Genomic DNA, 11653 nt, shown 5'->3' on the forward strand with positions numbered 1-11653 from the left:
TCTGACAATTATAAATAAAGCTACTGTAAACAACTTTGTACAGGTTTTTGTGTGGACATATGTTATCAATTACTTTGGGTAAATACCAAGGAGCCTGACTCCTAAATGTTATGGTAAAATTATGTTGAGTTTTGTTAGAAAATGCCAAAATGTCTTCCAAAGTGTCTGTACTATTTTGCATTCCCACCAGCAGAGAATGAGTGTTGCTTTTCCTCCACATCCTTGCCAGGACTTGGTGTTGTCAGAGTTTTGGTGTTTTTTGAGCTTTCTGCATCTGTGGTTTGGTGTCTGACACTAATTTAGGAGATTCTCAGACATTATTTTAAAGATTTCTTCTGTTCCTTTCTCTTTCTTCTCCTCCTGGTATTATTGCATGCATGTGTTATGATTTTTTGTAGTTGTCCTACAGTCCGTGGGTATTTTGTTCTTTTTTGTTTGTTTGGTGTGTTTGTTTTTTTTTTCCTGTCTTTGTTCTCTTTGCTTTTTTGGCTTTTAAGGTTCTATTGATATATCCTCTAACACAGAGATTCTTTCCTCTGCCATGTCCAATCTACTAATAAGCAAATCAAAAAAGTTTTTGTTTCTATTACAATATTTTTGATCTTAACATTTCTTTTGGGTTCTTGCTTAGTATTTACATCTCTCTGTGAACATTGTCCATCTGTTCTCACATGCTATCTACTTTATCCAGATACCCTTAGCCTATTAATTATAAGTTTAAATACTTGGTCTGATTGTTCCAACATCCTTCATGTATGGTTTGATGATTCTCTGCCTCTTCAAACTGTGTTTTTGTCTTTTAGTATCCCTTGTAATTTTTTGCTAGCTGGACATAACCAGGTAAAGGTAACTGCTGTGAATAGGCTGTTAGTAATGTGGTGGTGAGATGGTGGGGGGTGGGATGGGGAAATAATGTGATTAGGTGTAAGTTCTTAGTGAGCTTGTGCTCTGGACTAAGAACTTCACAAGCGTTTGTTTCTTTTTTTTCTCCCCTCTTACGTAGGGCAGGAAGGCTAGAGGGGACTGAAGTTGGATATTTCCCTTTCCTGAAGTCACTTAGGCTCTGATAGTACCCCAGTAGGTTAAGCTCTGGTTAATTAGTTTTCTCAAGGACAGTCCTTGTTAAGAACAGAGTGATCTTGGAGTATTTGAAAATGGTTCCTTTCCTCTGCCCCCTGCCAGAAGCATGGGGGAATTTTTCTCTGTATACTGTGAGAACCTGCTTGAGCTCCTGGAGGTAAATCTTATAAAATTGTGTGGCTCCTCCTATGACTGGGTCTCCCTGGATTTTTTAATTCTCAGAGCTGTCTGCACAGAACTTCAAGTAATTCATCAATTACAGTTCAGGTGTTCCTATGCAGGCACTGGTTCCCATAGAAATTTCAGTGTGCAAGTCTTGGTTTTGGTAAGCTGTGACTCACTGTATTTGCCTGTCTGTTTCTCCAGTCTTGGGACCAGTGACTGGCCCTGTGTCCTCCCATTCTCTTATGGACCCAAGGATGGTTGAGTTTTCAGTCTGTTCAGCTTTTTACTTGATAGGATGGAGTGGCAACCTCCAAGGTCCTCCCATGTGGAACTGGAAACCAGAAGTGTTCGACATTGTTTCTCTAAGAAATTACCCAGTATAAGATAATGTATTTAATTCAGTTATGTCTTTTTAGTGTTTGAGGATCATTTCTCCATTTTTCTAATCTTTCATGATTTTTTTTTCAAGATTACAGGCAAGTGATTTTGTCAAATGTTGCTCACTATTCAATTTGAATTTTCTCATGATTGGATCCAGGTTACATATTTTGGCCCAAATATCATAGAAATATTACTGTGTTCTTGTTGAATCATATCTGATGCCACTACAAATGGATTTGTCTCATAATTTGTGCTAACATTAGTGTTGCTTGGTTAAGGTTGTGTTTCAGTTTCTCCTTTGTACAATTAATTATTCCAAAGAGAAAAGAACATAAGTGTTTTATGGGGACATATTTGAAATTCTGTCAACTCTTTTTTCTCGTTACATTTCTCATTAGTTTTGACACATCGTTATTTCTTGCCTGAATCAATTATTGCTATAGAAGGTATCAAATGTTTATAATACTGTCATTCCTCCTACATTTATTAGTGGGCATTTTGCTCTAAATAAGGGTTTCCTCTTCATCTATTTAAACATATATTTATATCAATATGCACTCATGGGTTTTTATTTTACTTAATGGATTTTAATTGTTTGCTATCATTATTAATTCTTATACTCAAATTACCCAAATTGACCAGTAGAAACCTCTTGCAAGGGCACTCCTCTGTCCTTTGGGCCTTTTATTATTCTCTGAACTCTTTTTCTTGGTTGGCACAATAAGTTATTCCAGTTTCATCTGTGCGTTCACTATCCAAGTCTTAATGTTATTTCTCCAATGAGCTCTGGTTCATTTTAATGGAAAATGGATTTAAAAATCAAGATCTGGGTTTGCTATTTCTACTGACTTTGCTATTTAGGTTTGCTCTTTCTACTGACTTTTCAGTGGATAAAGCTGGAAATATTATGTGTGTATATATTACACACATACTCTTCCTATGTTTATATCTGTATCTGTACTTCCAATTCAAATCCAACAACTTGTGGTTCATTCTAGGCTGCTACTTTCCACATTTGTAACTCTCTAATAGTGAGAAACCTGTCTCCCATTATCCTCAGTATATTTTCTTATTTGCTCATTACCCTGTGTGTTTCTAATCCACTACCAAATCCTTACCAGGACAGCCACCCTACTTATATGTGTTCTTGCTGTGCACTGAACACCCAGAGTGAAACTTGCTCAGATACTCACTTTGCTCAGCCCCAAATCCTGGTGGTCCACTCCTTCACTCAGCCCTCTTCCTGTTTGTCTCCAAATCTTGCCATGCTACTGTTTTTATTAGCTGCCTTCCTTACTCGGTTCTAAATCAGATCAGGCCACCACCACATTAGCTGCCTTCCCGTCTTATTCCTGAACTTCGTCAACATCCTCCAGCAAATACTCACGAGGAGCCAAGGAAGATAAAGAAGAAAGAATAAAGCACGTGGTAAAAGCTTTGACTCAGCAGTTTAATTGGGCTTTGAACCTAACATAATATCTCCTTGCCTAGAACATTTCTGGAACACAAGTTATCAACTGCCATTGGAGCCACTGGTTGGTGTTTTCCTTTATGACGATATCACTACCTCGTGTGTCAGTGTTATGAGTTCTTCCTATCCACTTTCAAATATCCATCACCTTCTCTCACAAATATATTATTTCATTAATTATGAGAAAAGAGAAGCTGTGTGTGACAATGTAATTTCACTACTCAGAGTCTGACCAACTACTTGAGAGGGCTTTTTAGAGGTCACAGTGATTAAATGATTAAGAATATGCATGAATTCTGCTCTTGGGCTGTCTGCATTAAAAACCCACCTCTGTCTCTTACTAGGACAGGAAGTTATGTGTACGGATGAACATTGGTATTGATCAGACAGATCTGTGTTCAAATCCCAAACATATCCATAATAGTTAAATGACTTTGAAGAAACCCCTAATATCTCTGATCCAAGAGGTAGGGGAACCTGGAGAGTTTTGTTCAAGAGTTGGATGTTGAGGGGGAAACTACTGCAGTGAAGACAGCAAAGAAAGTGCGGATTCTGAGGAGAGATAGATACTCAAAGTTTGATGAACTGTGATGGGTTGTTAGGCTAGTGTGGATGCTTTGGGGGAAGGACCACCTGGGAAGGATATTGGTCACTTCAGCAGTAGAGATGAATTCTAACCTTCTAAGTACTCCCTATCCATGTGTGTGCTTGCCAGTTGACCCACACAGTCCAGTGGTCCTTTGCAGATAGGAGAGAGGAAAACTTCACTACTCACTTGGAATTAGAAGTGTCTGGAGGAAATTATTATTATTTTTTAAAATTTTTAAATTTTGTTTTGTTTTGTTTTATGGTACATGGGCCTCTCACTGTTGTGGCCTCTCCCATTGCAGAGCACAGGCTCCGGATGCGCAGGCTCAGTGGCCATGGCTCACGGGCCTAGCCACTCCATGGCATGTGGGATCTTCCCGGACAGGGGCACGAACCCATGTCCCCTGCATCGGCAAGCGGACTCTCAACCACTGGGCCACCAGGGGAGCCCAGGAGGAAATTATTTAAGTAGAGATGTCTACACATAAGTTCCAAGCTCAATAACTCAGATCTGTCATCCTGCTTGCTCTTGGAATTTACAATAATTTCTGCTAGATCCTAACACAGAGGTCTTATTCGTGGGATATGAGTTTATTACTTGTGGGAGAAGCTTTTCAGCTGTAGTAAAAGGTTCTTAGTACACATATAACTGTTTCTGTTACAAGGATATCCAAGAGCTTGTCTCCCTCAGAGTTGATTTTGAAGAAGGTTCTGAAGGAGTTGTATTGAAGACCCTGGGGGACTTGACATTTTGGTGTTGGTCGTGTATCAATCCATTATTTTCTGATGGATATGCCCTGATTTTTATCTTTCTCCCTAAGCCAGCAAATTACAGCAGGGAAAGCCCACATTAAAAGTGGCATTCGGGACATTCTGACACATGCTACAACATAAATGAACTTTGAGAATATTATGCTAAGTGAAACAAACCAGTCACAAGTGGCAAATATTGTGTGATTCCGGTTATATGAGGTACCTAGAGTAGTCAGGTTCATGAAGGCAGAAAGTAGGATGGTGGCTCCAGGGGATGGGGAATGGGGAATTGTTGTTTAATGGGTATAGAGTTCCTATTTGGCCAGATGAAAAGGGTTCTGGAGATGGATGATGGTGATGGTTTCACAGGAATATGAATGAACATACTTAATGATTCTGAACTGTAGGCTTAAAAATAGAATGGTGAATTTTATGTTTATTTCCCTGCAGTTAAAAATAAATAAGGCAAGTTATATTTTTTAAGTGGCATTTAGATATTTAGAAAAAAATAAATTTTCTGTCCATTTATATGTCAGACCATGGGGGTGAGGATTGATATTACTGATTCCTAGGACACCATGATATCCACTTGGAGTTTCTAGATTCCTGTTTAGCTAGAGGTTTCATGTTCTAGGACAGTGGTTGGTGGAAGTTGGGCACGAAAGAAGAGGGAGGGTAAAGGAACGCATAAAAAGCATAAAATGATATAATTTTAGAGTCTCTGGAACACCATGCTTTTTCTCTTCCCCTTGAGAACTCTTGGCTGAGCTAGGTTTTGTGCAATATCCCTGCTTTAAGTCGTTTCATTGAAAGCTGCAGTTGAAACAACAACTTAAGTCGCCATCTCCACTTTTCACAATCCCTCCACATCTCACCAAAGGGTACTTATTTTTTTCAGATTCAAGATGCCAGCAACTTGATTTTCCATTTTTCCTTTGCTTAAGTTTGTGTATTTTTGTCAGAGCTCCCCTTATGTGGATAAATGTGAGACTGCTTACTCATTGCTGTCTGATTTATACCTTGTTTAGTCTGTAGAAAGAGAAGTATAAGGCAAACACAACTCTATAAGCAGTACTATTAGCAGTGATATCATTAGAAGATCATTTCTTAGCAAATATTAAACATTCAAAGAGTTATCTTGTCTACTTTCCTTAGAGAGGAGAGATATGATTTAACAGTCTTTCATATTAGTAACTGAAATCTAAAACTATAATTTTTAACATTGGATTAAATCATGCAAGCTATGGTCTGGATCTTTGTGTCCCCCCTCCCCAAAATTCATATGTCAAAACCTGTCCTCCAAAGTTAGGAGGTGGGGGCCTTTCAGAGGTGATTAGATCATGAGGATGGATCCCTCCTGAATGGGATTAGAGCTCTTATAAAAGAGACCCAAGAGAGCTCTCTCAACTCTTCTTCCATTTGAGGTTACAGCTAGAAGGTGCTGTCTGTGAACCAGAAAGTAGGATCTTACCAGACACTGAATCTGCTAACACCTTGATCTTGGACTTCTAGCTTTCAGAACTGTGAGAAATAAATTTATGCCTGTAAACTACCCAGTCTGTGATATTCTGTTCGAGTATTCAAAGAAGACTAAGAAAGAGAATGGGTACCTAGAAGTGGAGGTGCTTCTGTAACAAATACCTAAAATGTGGAAGTGACTTTAGAAATGGGAAAAAGGTAGAGGTTGGAAGAGTTTTGAGATGCATGGTAGAAAAAATTTTTACTGCTGTGAAGGGACAGTTAATGGTGATTCTGGTGAGAGCACAGAAAAAAAAAAAAAAAAAGCTGTAGTGAAAGCCTCTGTCTTCTTAGAGAATACCTAAGTGGTCATGAACAGAATCTTGGTAGAAATGTGGACAGTAAAGGTCATTCAAATGAGATCTTAGATGGAAATGAGGGACATATTATTGACAACTGGAAGAAAGCAGTCCTCATTATAAAGTGGAAAAGAGTTTGGTTGAATTGTGTTCGTGTCTTAGTATTTTGTGGAAGGTAAAACTTGTGAGTGATGAAATGATATTTGAATGAGGAAATTTCTAAGCAAACTGTTGAAGGAGCAGCCTTGTTCCTTTTGACTGCTGTAGTAAAATGTGAGAAGAGAGAAATGACTTAAAGATGCAAGTGTTCACTAACAAAAACATGAAAGAATGCTCAACATCATTAATCATTAGAGAAATGCAAATAAAAACTACAATGTGATATCATCTCACACTGGTCAGAATGGCCATCATCAAAAAATCTAGAAACAATAAATGCTGAAGAGGGTGTGGAGAAAAGGGAACCCTCATACACTGTTTGTGGGAATGTAAATTGATACAGCCACTATGGAGAACAGTATGGAGGTTCCTTAAAAAACTACAAATAGAACTACCATACGACCCAGCAATCCCACTACTGGGCATATACCTTGAGAAAACCATAATTCAAAAAGAGTCATGTACCACAATGTTCATTGCAGCTCTATTCACAATAGCCCGGAGATGGAAACAACCCAAGTGTCCATCATCAGATGAATGGATAAAGAAGATGTGGCACATATATACAATGGAATATTACTCAGCCATAAAAAGAAAGGAAATTGAGTTATTTGTAGTGAGGTGGATGGACCTAGAGTGTGTCATACAGAGTGAAGTCAGTCAGAAGGAGACAAACAAATACCGTATGCTAACACATATATATGGAATCTAAAAAAAAAAAAAGTCATGAAAAACCTAGGGGCAAGATGGAAATAAAGACACAGACATACTAGAGAATGGACTTGAGGACATGGGGAGGGGGAAGGGTAAGCTGGCACGAAGTGAGAGAGTGGTATGGACATATATACACTACCAAATGTAAAATAGCTAGTGGGAAGCAGCCGCAAAGCACAGGGAGATCAGCTCAGTGCTTTGTGACCGGTTAGAAGGGTGGGATAGGGAGGGTGGGAGGGAGGGAGATGCAAGAGGGAAGAGATATGGGGATATATGTATATGTATAGCTGATTCACTTTGTTATAAAGCAGAAACTAACACACCATTGTAAAGCAATTATACTCCAATAAAGATGTTAAAAAAAATTAAGAAAAAGAGAAAGCACATGGTGGAATAAGCAGTAGATGAGGACTATGTAGACCTCATCCTGGTCCTGTCCCGAAGTTGCTGAGTGACTCAATGCATGACTTCATATTTCTGGGCACCAGTTTCCTCAACTATCAAATGAAAAACCTAGACTGACAGTCTCTAGGGCTCCTGCCCACTCTAAAATTTCGTGTGGTGCCATCCTTCATGACTTAAAACACTAAGCAATGCAATCCCATGTCTTCCCCGTGAAGTCACTGCTGAAATTTGGGGGATCAGAAGACATTTTATGTTGGTCCTAAGTAGCTTAGCCTATGGAATACAAACGAAATTATTCCTAAAATTTCCAAGTAACCCCTTTCTACACGTCTCCACATTTATCAGTTTCTCTGTTACGAGTGATAATATGTAACTCTTTTGTGTTAAGCAACTAAACACTGTACTGTCTAATCATGTGGGTTCTGGAATCACATGGCCTGAGTTGCAATCTTGTCTCATTCACTTGCTAGTTTTGTGGGCCTAGGTACTTATTTAACTTCTTGGACCTTGGTTTTATTCTCAGCTGTGAAATTTGTGTAATTTATAGCTACTTCATTAGGTAGACAAGAAAATAAAATTTGACAACCATATGAAGCCTAGGACCGTGAAAATAATGTGCCTAGTATATAGTGAAGATTCAAGAAATATTAACTAGCATTTTTATCTATTCAAATTGGTTTTCTATTTTTGTTTCACAGATCACTCTAAAATTTAGTAACTCTGAAAAATGATCATTTGTTTTTTTCCTCTGTTTTTTGGGGTCAAGAGTTTGTGAGGCACCCTATCGGGTATTTCAGGTATGAGGTATCTCATGAGACTTCAGTTAGTTGTCGATGGGGGGTCACTTAGACGGCCGACAAGTTTGTGCTGGCACATTACTTTCTCTCTGTGTGGGCTTCTCCTCAGGGCTGCTTAAGAGTCCATAGCAGCTAGCTTCCCCCATAGCAGGCAACCCTGAAGGCCAAGGTGGAAGCTACAGTGCCTTTCACAATTTAGACTCAAAAGTCATACACCTTCATACCCACCATATTCTAATGGTCATACCATCAGTCCTAGTTCAGTTCTGGGGAGCATGAATTTCAGGAGATGAGGGTAATTAGGAGTTATCCTATAGGCTGGCTCCCAGAGACTGCCCTCCGACCTCAGTGATTTACAATCTCCTGTCATGAAAAGTACACTCAGTACCTCTTAAAGCCTCCAAACTCCTAATCTCAGTACCATATCACCTAAAAATCCATTATTCCATCATCTAAGTCAAGTTCTTGTGCAGAAAAGAATTCTTGGATACCACTCCTCAAATACAGCTCCTACACATCTAGAGACTTATGAACAAAAGACACAAGCTACCTGTCCCCCACACATGCAATACACACATGTGACATAAAGGCTAATCACCATAGGCCTTTTAATGTAAAAAAGGAGAAAATAGGAGCACATGGAGTCATTAGATAATAGTAATTTTGAAATCCAACAGAGCACATGTTGGGAGTTCCTTAATAAAGTCTAATTTCTATTACAGGGAATTATGTTCCAAAACTCTTGGCTCTACCTTCTGAGTTGGTTCTAATATCTGAGTCATACTACTTCTTCCACAGAAAATAGCTAGTGTGTGAAATTAATATAGATACTCCAGCTTTCTTTTGATTACCACTGGCGTGGTATGTCTTTCTCCATTCCTTCACTTTTAGCTTAGCTGAGGCTTTATATGTAAGGAGTTTTGTTTATTTTTTTTTTAATCTGGCAAAATCTGCCTTATATTTGGTGAGTATAAACCATTTACATTTAAACTGCTTACTGATACTTACTGGATTAAAATTGCAAGATTGTGGAGACCTTCCTGTGACTGCTGCCCCCAGTACCTTCTTCTTACACTGATACACACTTAGCCACTAACCGTTTATCATTTTTTTTGTTTGTTTTACCTTTATGTATCTAAAGGTGTACAGAATCCAGATAAGCAACTCTCAGGTCCTATGTCTTCCTAGATGTATCTGTCTTTCCAGATTTTGGAATGGTAGTTTGCCCTAAAACCTCAGTTATCTGATGAGACAAAAAACAGGTTTTGTTTTTCCATTTTTATAGCTTTTCTTGTTAAAATAATAGAAATGTTTACTTCTAAGTCTTTACAACTCTGAGCTTAACACAAAGCTTCTTGCTACACTTTTAACTAACTTTCTCTGTAGTTTACTGAAACGGGTATGACATTTCAAATTTATTTAATATAGGCCATATAGAGGTCAAATTTAATTCAACTATTGAAGCAAACTATTAGAAACTCTCCTCAAAGCATTTGAAGAACATATTAAATCTAAATATCTTTGATGAGCCCAAATTTATCCTTTTCCAACTAATATTCCTTTAATCCTAATACACCTTTAGGATTTATTTTCACACATATTTCCCAGGCATTTTACATATAAATTTTCAAAATAATGCAGTTGATTTGGTATATATTGCAGCTTCTCAGGGGTCACACTTTGTACCTCACCCTCATAGTCTGCTGAGACTTGGGTCTTGTTATAGGTCTTAAAGCAGTAAGGGGTGGTGTGTATAGATAATGCAAAGGATAATCACTTCCTTGTACCAAATCTACTTCATAGAAGAGCTTTAAAGATTTTTTAGGCAGCGGGAAGACTATCCTACTTAGAGGAGGAAGATCTGCTTTGCATTTACAAGTCAAATGTACCTGTTTCATTAGACTCTTCCCACACGCCCCCATTCTCAATTCCAGGATCCCATTCCTTCCCAACGGATGCCTTAACTTTGACATAAAAGACATCACAAAGTTGGAAATTCAATGCGTTGTCATTCAGTAATCTGCATGATTAGACTTTGAGTTTGGTTTTCAGAACTCTCAATCCTGCAGCTACAGATAATGAGTTTTATTTTGGGGCAGTCACAGAAACTTCTCAGTCTCTGAAACTGTCATTGACCTGGAAATTTAAAGCCCTGAGCTCATAATTTTATTCTAAGTTTTCCAGTGAATTGAAAGCAACAAATCAACCACAATTACTCCTTACTTTCACTAAAATGTTTTATGGACAGCATCGACTTCTATAGGTATTTGATTACAATCTTTAATTTGATGATCATTTAATTATCATCTAGACCAATGCTGTTTGACTTACTACTGAGAACAGATTAAGTTAAAGTCTCTAAATCTAATCATATCAGGGAATAACTTCCATATGGCCCATAATTAATTCTGAGAACCTGTCATTAAAGTTCTTTTCCTCTGAAACTATTTCCAGTATCAATTCCAGAGTTCAACTTGAGAAAGAGAACTATCGGGGATGATATAATACAATGTATTTATTATGACAATTTGGTCACATACAATTTTGGAAGCTGGTAAGATGGTCTCAGTTTGTCTGTCTGTTCTAACTCTGGTTATGAACCTGAAGACACAGGACAAGCTGTTTGGATAGACAGATATGTTTGAAATGAGGGAAAGAAAATTCAACTGGATCATGTGAGGAAAGAGCAGGAAACTGAATTTCTTTCTCATGGGAACAGGTGTTGGCCTCTTCCCGTTTACAAGCCTCCAAACTCACTGTCCTGGTTGATATAAGCAATTAATGCTGATCATCACAGTCCTGTGTTTTCTACTTCTAACCCCTTAGTGATTTTTCCAAACTACTTTGTTCCAAGGAATGTTGCCTTGCTGACAAATTTGGAAACAAAGTTTCCCCTTGGCTCTTTGGCTTCTTATCTGTTGGGAGAGATCTGTTATCCAAGTTGCCCATTCAGGTCCAACTTGTCATTGGACAGTAACACATTTATTCATTCAACAAATATTTATAAAGCACCTACTATGTTCTTGGTATACTGTTCAGGGTAGTTCTAGGTACCAAGAAACATTAAAAAATACCTAATAAATGTGACAGAGTCCAAGTCCCCAGACTTTTTAGTGTTCTCTGAGGGTGTGAGCTGGACTTTGGGAGTGGAGAAGTGTCACATGGATGCACATGCAGCCTGCCCTGCTGATCATCCCATCTAGCAGGACAGCAGGAGGCCAACTGCCAGATAACACGCACCCAGTTAGGCAGGCAGAAGCTGAAACTTGAAAAAGGCAAAACAGGGACTTCCCTGGTGGCACAGTGATTAAGAAGCCACCTGC

Source organism: Mesoplodon mirus, assembly GCF_964341445.2.
Source record: "Mesoplodon mirus genome assembly, chromosome: 2".
Lineage (NCBI taxonomy): Eukaryota > Metazoa > Chordata > Mammalia > Artiodactyla > Ziphiidae > Mesoplodon > Mesoplodon mirus.